This window comes from Gossypium hirsutum, chromosome A04 (assembly GCF_007990345.1).
Source record: "Gossypium hirsutum isolate 1008001.06 chromosome A04, Gossypium_hirsutum_v2.1, whole genome shotgun sequence".
NCBI lineage: Eukaryota > Viridiplantae > Streptophyta > Magnoliopsida > Malvales > Malvaceae > Gossypium > Gossypium hirsutum.
Genome location: NC_053427.1, coordinates 67,931,668 through 67,941,705, shown reverse-complemented (window position 1 = coordinate 67,941,705; position 10,038 = coordinate 67,931,668). Strand labels below are relative to the sequence as shown.

General features: G+C 37.8%; 1 non-coding gene across 1 annotated transcript; it reads left to right on the top strand.

Annotated features, from left to right (window-relative positions):
- Positions 1–7,754: 7,754 nt before the first annotated feature.
- LOC121228485 (small nucleolar RNA R71) lies at positions 7,755–7,861 on the top strand. Its single transcript, XR_005926061.1, has one exon. It is a non-coding gene; the product is annotated as a small nucleolar RNA R71 (small nucleolar RNA).
- Positions 7,862–10,038: the final 2,177 nt, after the last annotated feature.

Below are 10,038 nucleotides of genomic sequence, written 5' to 3'. Positions count from 1 at the left end.
TCTGGGGAACATGACCTGTAGAATCCATTTCATGGGCCTATTTATGCCAAGCTAAATACTCTTATTTAGATGTGTACGAATGATATTTGCACGAATGCAAAATGTCATTTTTAAGAATGATCCCTTTTTAATGTTTAGGTTGTCATTGCTCATCGTTCATGATGGTTCTATCACTGATATGCAACCGTGCCTTCTTGTTTAGCTGGTATCTTTGATAGAATATCTGAAGAAATAGTCATAATTTGGACTATTCTTTCTCAAATGTTTCCAACTCTTGAATTTAGTTAGTTCTAATTAGTGGTCCTGTTTCAGGTCCTTGTACTATTTAGAAGCTTTTTAGAGCAATTTGCAGAACTTCTTTTATGTGAATATTATAAGTCCAATTGATACGTGATATTCGCGACAGGTTTTAAATATTTATAATTAATCATTCTTGAAACTAACTATTATCATGATGAAGGCAAGTGTACCTATCGAACAGTAGTATAGCTTTAGCAAGACCGGATTGTCGAACCCAAATGAACCAAGAGTACTAGTAATTACCTTCTTTTTATTATCTAGCCTAAAAATTAAGGAATTTGTTTATCTAAATTAATTAACTAAACTAAGAGTGCACAGAGAGAAATTGTGGAAAAGCTTTTGGGAAAATTTGATTGGTTAAGACAATACCCAAGGAAAAATCAACCTAAACTTCACATGTTATTTGACTCTGAATCAAACGATTTATTCATTTGACTTGATCCGTAGAAATCCCTAAGTTATATTATTATCTCTCTCGAGACTAATAACGTCTAACCCTAGGTTGATTAATTGAAATATCTTTCTAATTAGCACCTAGTGTTGCATTAACTCGAACTATGGATACCCTTATTAGGTTTCACCTTAATCCGGCAAAATCTTATCACCCTATCTCTAAGCGTGCAATCAACTCCGCTTAATTATGACAAATTTACTATTAGACAGGGTCTATTCCTCCTTTGAATAAGAGCATTAACTCGAATCAATATCCTGGAATATTAAAACAAGAATTAAGAACACATAATTAAGAACAAGTCAAATATTTATCATACAATTCAGATAATAATAACAAGATCCATCTTAGGTTTCATTCCCCTTAGGTATTTAGGGGGTTTAGTTCGTAATTACAGAAGAAAACATCTTAGAAAAATAATGAATACAAAACATAAAGTAAACCCAAAACCACTGAACGGAAATTGAAGGGAGATCTTCAGTCTTGATAATGAATCCGACTTCTGAGATGGACCAATCGGCTTTCCTTGAGTAATTCCTTGCCTCCTACTCTGCGTCCCCTTCCTAAGTGCCTCCTCAGATGTTTAAATAGGCTTTAGAATGCCCAAGATCCCTCAAAATTAGCCTTTTCCGAATAGGGTTATACTTGGGCTTGGCAGGGACACGCTCGTGTGCGATTACTCCAGCCAGTGGTCAAGGCTATTGATTAGGCACGGGTGTGTAGTCTACCCGTATAAGTCGTGCTTCGATCCTGCCAAAGGGACATGGTCGTGGTACACACCCGTGTGAGGAAGCCCAGGCTATGTTGATTTCTCATTTAGGTCCATTTTCTCTGTTTTCAACCCGTTTCTTGTTCTTTTTACTCTCCTTTGCTCACCTAAGTATAAAACATGAAATTAAAGAATTAGGAGCATCGAATTCACCAAATCTAAGGAGAAACCATCCATAAATGTGCCAAGCATGGGATAAAAGCATGTACAAATTACGGTTTATCAAATACCCCCACACTTAAGCATTTGCTTGTCCTCAAGCAAAATTCTTAACTCACAATCAAAATAAATTCTTCTCAATTTATAATCCCTATCAATAATATCTCAAAAAATCCAGAAGTATTCATACATTGAAAATTCAACTAAAAGTACATCAAAGTTTTAAGCATTCCAAGTTGAGTATTTTATCATGAAAACATAAGTCTCCCTTTATCTAAGTGATTACCTTTGATCAAAATATCACAGAGTTTAAAATCCTCATTAAAGATTCAATCAAATTACTCAAGGTGTTTAAGGACATCAATTAAACACCCATTAGTCAATATGAAAAGTTATTACCATAGGCTTGCTTGAAAACCAAATCTCCACCACTATAGATTGAGCTGATACATCGATCAAAAAGGTCTTTAGAGGGTTGTAACATGGCTTTGGTTAGGGGGTGTGGTCACAAGCTGAAAGAAAAGGTTAGAATCGAGATTGAATTGAAAAATTACCTAGCTAGAAAAATAACTAGTCATCAGTTGAATACAAGTGAGCTTCTTCTCAGAATATAGAATTAACACTCAAGCTCAAAAACGACGAATTACTACTAATATTTGTTGAAGTATATATATATATTAAGAACAAGTCAAATACATAGAAGAGCAAAACATAGCTAAGCAATTAGTTCAAATCAAATCTCGACAAAAATAGGGATCAAATTAGGGGATTTCAACAATAATGGGTTATGGGTTAATATTGAGGGTAAATCAATTAATAGTTTGTTAGGCTCAAAAGGGTTCACTAAGGGTTAATTATGAAGGTAGGCTTTTGTGGAGTGAGTGGGTTAAACCTAAGTACCTTTATCATCTTGACATATCAAATCAAATGGTGTGGTCTTGACATGCATAATTAAGCAAGTTCTAGAATAACAAATCAATACTGACGCACTCATAATAAAAGTGAGCATGAAAGAAATAAAATATGCTCTAAAGGCTCAAGATCTCATAAAAATTATGGCTTTTTGATGTTTAAACTTGTGAATTTCAACTCACGATAATACCTAAACTTAGGGAAACAACCTAAAAGTTTATAATTCTTCAAAAATCAACTTATCATGCTTGATTCCCTAATGTGTTAAAGTTTAAACAATCAATGCATAAATGCTTATGTTTTAATTCAAGACATATCAATAAAAATCATAAATTAATTAAAATTCATTCTAATAGTGATATGAGTGATTCACATGAGAATAAGACAAAATTCAGGGATTTCTAATGATGATATGAAAGACCCCCCCACACTTAAAATGTACATTGCCCTCAATGTACAAAGATAGATATATTGAAAAAGATAGATAAATAATCATAAGATAGGGAGAGAAGTGAAACTTCCTGAATGATGAATGAACTCCTTGATTTGGAGTTATAGAGAATAATTGGCCAAGGCAATGATGAGAGTGGAGGAGGATACTCTGGTGGTGGTAGAGATTCATTAGTCCATAAGTCTTACGCCAAAAGAATATTATATCTGGTGGTAGCTATGGTCGTGGTCGAGCAGGACATGGCAGTCGTGGAGAACCTTTTCCAGTGGAGTTTTTAGTTCCTATACGATGATGAGCTTTGGAGCTCTTTATAACTGTGATGAATCAAGAACTTTTTAGGAAATATAAAGAAGCATAATTACTCGTAATGAAATAGCCGAAACTATAAATTATTCAATAAAAATTATAAAAACTAAAATTAAAATAATAATAAAGAAAAATGAAATAAAAAGTACTTAAATAAAATAAATAAAGATAAAAGTGAACATAAAAATAATAAATAAAAAGTTTTTAAACATCATTATCGCCGAATGGTTCGCGAGGTGGTGGTGGCAATGAGATGTGAATGTGCTGACAAATCTGATAAAGTGTAACATCAATACGATCAAAACGCTGAAAACACTGTTGCTCAAATCGAGTAAGGCGCTCAGAGATGTAAGAGTATGAAGCTGCCGTATGAACTGAACAATGGATGGGTGGTGGCTGAGACAATGGGTCCTCATGACATAGAGGGACATTATCAGAAATGTCTTATGGGTCCTCCTCCTCGGTGGACTGGATGAGGCAGTACTGAGGAGGGTAGGTGTCACGTCGTTTCTCGATCATCCTCATACTTAGCATGCTCGAGATACCTTGTGGGGACATCTGGTCGATAAGAGTGAGGGAGGATGATTGTGCTGCTGTGTTGAGAAGCCCGAAGTGCCGAGCCAGTCGAGTCACATAAGGCCCGATAGAGATGACCCCCTTCTGATGTTGCTCTGTCTGATGCGAATAGTGAGGGCGATGAATAAGGCGAGGTCGAAGATGTGCCCATTCGCCATGCTCTATAAGAAGGCGTCGTGGGTAGTGATGACGTTGGTGTTCTGTCGTCTTCCCGTCAGAGTGTGAGCCAAGAGGGTGTGTAGGTACCTCAAGGATGGAGGGAGAGCCGATGCCTTGGAGTGGCTAGGATCGTAGGTGGCCGAGGCAGGGACGAGGTCCCTCTAGCATTTTGGGGTGGAGTAGTGGATGTGGCGGTGTAGGGCGTCGAGTTTATTGTCGTCCATGAACTCCTCCATGTACAGTCCTAGTGTAATCCCGAACTCCGGTATGTTCAACTGGTGTACTAGACCACCAAAGCGGAACTGGATTATTCCAGGATCGTCGAAGTTTGTCATGACCTTCTAAAGATGGAACGTCGAGCAGAGTTCCAATTTGAACTCGAGATACGTCGGCTTAACGATCTCAAAGAAGAGCCCCCACGGGTTAGTCGTCAAGAGGGCTCAGACCGCGTCAGCTAATTGAATCTGTTCAAGTGCAGCCCAGTTAATGCAGTGGCCCACACCTAGGGGTCGGGCCTATTATATCTGATATAATTCCTCCTAGGGTCCCAAGGGAACCTGGAGGAATGGGTGCCTAATTTTCACAGTAGGACCTAAGGATGACGCTACTCCTTTCCTCTTCTTCAAAAAGGGAACAACGGTCTTCTTACCACGTGAGGATGACATTGTACTTGCATTGAAAGGTCAAAGTTTAACCAATACGTCCCTAAGATAGCATGGAAAAATAAAACTACTTAGGAATATTTCATGAGACTCGCGTACTAAATGAAGATAACAAAACTAAAATAACTAAAGCAATTATATCAAGTTATTAAAATAGGACTATGAGAATAATACGACGGGAAAATCTAATGCATGAATGGATGTGGGTAAACATAAAATCCACGGAAACAAGAAAAATGGATGAATGTAGTATGAAAAATGGAAATTTTCTTTAATGACAAGCATGAGTATTATTATTATTCTACTATGAATGTTCACTTAAAATAGTCAAATGGACCAGAGAAAACATGAAATAGGAAAAATATTTAAAGAAAATAGAGAGAAAAGAGTAAACAAACGCAAAAGTGTGAAGTTTGAGTCGTCAAAAACAGTGTTGTAGGCGACGCACGGATGTGGCAAGTAGGCCGTGTGGAGTTGCAGTGGCTAGGGTTAGGGATTTTTGGGGAGGGAGATGATGAATAGTGAGGGGTTTATATGTATTTTGGGGCACACAGCCGTGGGGCACGCCCGTGTGCCCTAATTTTTGCCCGTGTGTTTCGCGAATTTTAAATTTAGGTGCGTTTGACATTCGCCCCACGCCCGTGTTCCTTGGGCGTGTGGGTGCACATGGCCGTGTCTCACGGTCGTGTCTTGCTTTGTTCACTTCTCCCATGCCCGTGTATGATAGCCCACACTCGTGTTCTTTTTGAAAGTATCGACCACAGGTGAATGACACAAGCGTGTCGCATGTCCGTGTTAAATTCTCAGTTTCAACCATGATTTCAAGGCAAGAGCGTGTCTCATGCTCGTGTTGTTTTGGCAGTTTTGCCCACGACCATGTCGCATGGTCGTAGATACTTATCGTATCCCGTGTTAGAGAAAAACTTTTTCCCTATTTTCACACGGCTGTAGGCACGCCCGTGTGCCTGGCCGTGTGGATGGGAAAACCCCGTGTTTTAGGACTCAGCTAGCAGGTTAGATGTGAAAAACTAGAATTTAAATAAATCATTACTATTAGTACTGGGTTGCCTTCCAGAAGCGCTTATTTATAGTCTAAGCTTGAATTACCTCTCTGGTGTGTGATCGTGGTGGCTCGAGGAGTTTACACTCCTCATCAATATAAGGTTTATGACGAGTATTGTTTACCTTAAAAGTGCCGAATCTGGGATGAATTACCTCGACTGTACCATATGGGAAAATATTGAGTACTGTGAGAGAAATTTCTTCATTAGGTTCAGAACTGGCAATGTAAGGGTCTACTGCATCTATTAGTACTTTGTCTCCAACCTTAAGTTGATTTGGTGCGTCATTGAGCTTGTCATGGCATGGTTTTGTTTTATCGTGTGTCATCGGTCTATGTGTCTGCCATTCATCCAGTTCTTCGATTTGTAGCCTTCATTCTTCATGGATAGGTCCTTTGTTGTTGTTTGAACACGGTCATATGCGTTCTTCGAAACTATTTCCTGCACAGAGGGTTTCACTACATGATCAGTACTAGTAGAATGATTTATACAACCACCTTCGATTTTTGATGTGTTACTCGAATTACGAGCTTGAAGAGTGATTGATTCGTCTCCCACACGAAGTGTGAGTTCACTTGTGCCAACATCAATAATGGTTCTAGTAGTCGCTAAAAAGGGTCGTCCTAAAATCAAAGGTGCGTTACTATCCTCTTCCATGTCTAGAACAACAAAGTCTACTAGGTATATAAATTTATCGATCTTAACAAGAACATCTTCAATGATACCTCTAGAAAATTTAATGGTTTTATCAGCCAATTGAATGCTCATCCTAGTTTGTTTAGGTTTCCCAAGACCTGACTGTTTAAACATTTTATAAGGCATAACATTAATGCTTGCCTCTAAGTCAGCCAATACATTATGAACATCTAAACTACCAATTAAACAAGGAATCGTAAAACTCCTTGGATCTTTCAATTTGTTGGGTAGCTTATTCTGTAATATGGTTGAGTAAATTGCATTCAACTCCATATGCGATGCCTCATCCAACTTTCGTTTGTTTGCTAGAAGCTCCCTTAAAAATTTGACTGTGTTTGGCATTTGCGAGAGAGCTTCGATAAGCGGTAAGTTAATATGTAATTTCTTTAATAGTTTAAGAAATTTACCTAATTGTTGATCTGTACGGTCTTTCTTTGTCATATTGGGGTACGACACCCGTGGTTTGTACTCTTTACTTAATGTTTTTTTACTCACTATGGTCCACCTCACCTTTATCTTGACTTACCACAATGCCTTGCCTCGATTCTGATGCAGGATCAACTAACCCTTCCTTGTCTTGAGTGGTAATCGCATTAAGTTGTTCCATTGGGTTAGATTCCATATTACTCGGTAGGCTACCTTGTAGTCATTCGGATATCAATTTAGCGAGTTGAGTTTTGTTAACGAGATGAATTTTGTTAACATCTCCTCAAGGTTCAGCTTTTTCTCTTGTTGGTAGGGTGGTTGTTGGAAGCCTGGAGGTCGTAGTGGTCACTGATTTCCTTGGCCTTCCCATGAGAAATTTGGGTGGTTCCTCTACCCTGCATTGTAAGTATTACTATAAGGATTATTTTGAGATCGAGGATTATTACCCATGTAATTTAACTGCTCGTTCTCTATGTTGTGGCCATAAGGTGAGTAATCTGAATTGATTGATCCACCTCCACTTGCTTCATACTGCATTACTGGGTGAACCTGTGAAGAACTAAGAAAACCATCAATTTTCTTATTTAAGAGTTCTACCTGATTAGAGAGCATGGTGACTGAATCGACATTATTAACACCGGCTGTTTTCGTCGGCTTTGTCTTCATGACTTGCCACTGATAATTATTTAGTGACATCTCTTCTATAAATTCATAAGCATCTTCAAGTGTCTTATTATTGATGGTTCCGCTAGAGACTGCGTCGATCATCTTTCGAGTCGAAGGATTCAGGCCATTATAAAACGTTTGAAACTGTAGCCAAAGTGGTAACCCATGGTTAGGGCATCTTCTCAAGAGGTCCTTGTATCTCTCTCATGCATCGTAGAGTGTTTCTAAATCCTTCTGCACAAAAGAAGAGATATCATTACGTAATTTGGCTGTTTTAGCCGGCGAAAAATATTTTAGTAAAAACTTTTCGGTCATTTGTTCCCACGTAGTGATTGACCCTCGTGGTAACGAGTTCAACCATTGTTTAGCCTTATTCCTCAATGAAAAGGGAAACAACCGAAGGCGAATGATGTCATCACAAACGCCTTTGATTTTAAAAGTGTCGAAAAATTTTAAGAAATTTGCCAAGTGAGCGTTGGGATCTTCGTCCTGCAAACCATCAAACTGAACAAATTGTTGTATCATTTGAATTGTGTTAGTTCAGTATTTGGTCAGGTTAGGATTTCAGTTAGCATAGTACAGCATATCTTGACATTGAGCATCAATCGCAGGAGGTAGCGGATTTTCTCGATTTTCAGCCATCTCCTCGGTTGTGGTTGAAGTATCGTAAGTTTCGCCTTATTTCTCTTTGGTTTCTGCAAACTGTGCGATTGATCTCACTATCAAACAGTAATGGTCCCGACAGGTTTCTTCTAGTCATACATTATAAAACTTGCCAAGAATGAAGAAAAGAAAAATTAGAAAAGAAAATAAAAATTTAAATTGCAAATAAAGTAAAATGGCTAAAGTAATAAAATTTGAGTTTTCCTAATATCCTAGTTCCCCGGAAATGACGCCAAAAACTTGATACTTGATATTCGCGATAGGTTTTAAATATTTATAATTAATCGTTCTTGAAACTAACTATTATCACGATGAAGACAAGTGTACCTATCGAACAGTGGTATAGCTTTAGCAAGATCGGATTGTCGAACCCAAAGGAACCAAGAGTACTAGTAATTACCTTCTTTTTATTATCTAGCCTAAAAATTAAGGAATTTGTTTATCTAAATTAATTAACTAAACTAAGAGTGCACAAAGAGAAATTGGGGAAAAGCTTTTGGGAAAATTCGATTGATTAAGACAATACCCAAGGAAAAATCCACCTAGACTTCACTTGTTATTTGACTCTGAATCAGACTATTTATTCATTTGACTTGATCCATAGAAATCCCTAAGTTATATTATTATCTCTCTCGAGACTAATAACGTCTAACCCTAGGTTGATTAATTGAAATATCTTTCTAATTAACACATAGTGTTGCATTAACTCGATCTATGGATCCCCTTATTAGGTTTCACCCTAATCCGGCAAAATCTTATCACCCTATCTCTAGGCGTGCAATCAAATCCGCTTAATTATGACAAATTTACTCTTAGACAGGGTTTATTCCTCCTCTGAATAAGAGTATTAACTCGAATCAATATCCTGGAATATTAAAACAAGAATTAAGAATACATAATTAAGAACAAGTCAAATATTTATCATACAATTTAGATAATAATAACAAGATCCTTCTTAGGTTTTATTCCCCTTAGGTATTTAGGGGGTTTAGTTCATAATTATAGAAGAAAACATCTTAGAAGAATAATGAATACAAAACATAAAGAAAACCCAAAACCCCTGAATGGAAATTGAAGGGAGATCTTTAGTCTTGATGATGAATCCGGCTTCTGAGATGGACCAATCGGTTCCCTTGAGTAATTCCTTGCCTCCTACTCTGCGTCCCCTTCCTAAATGCCTCATTAGGTGTTTAAATAGGCTTTAAAATGCCTAAGAGCCCTCAAAATTGGCCTTTTCCGAATAGGGTTATACTTGGGCTTGGCAGGGACACATCCGTGTGGGATTACTCCAGCCCGTGGTCAAGGCTGTTGAATAGGCACGGACGTGTAGTCTACCCGTGTAAGTTGTGCTTTGATCTTGCCAAAGGGACACGGCCGTGGGACACGCCCGTGTGAGGAAGCCCAGGCAGTGTTGATTTCTCATGTGGGTCCATTTTCTCTGTTTTCAGCCCGTTTCTCGCTCTTTTTACTCTCCTTTGCTCTCCTAAGTATAAAACATGAAATTAAAGAATTAGGAGCATCGAATTCACCAAATCTAAGGAGAAACCATCCATAAATGTGCTAAGCATGGGATAAAAACATGTATAAATTACAGTTTATCACCAATAATCGTTATTTCAATGAAAAATACTTGAAAAAGATTATCACAATAGACAAGATGGAATTTTATTGAGAGCAAAGCTCAGAGTGGATAAATTAATCAAGTTAGCAAATTTTGTTAACCTTCCTCCTAAAAAAAACAACAAAACTCTCTCCCCCTTTCTCCTTTAGCCCCATGGTCT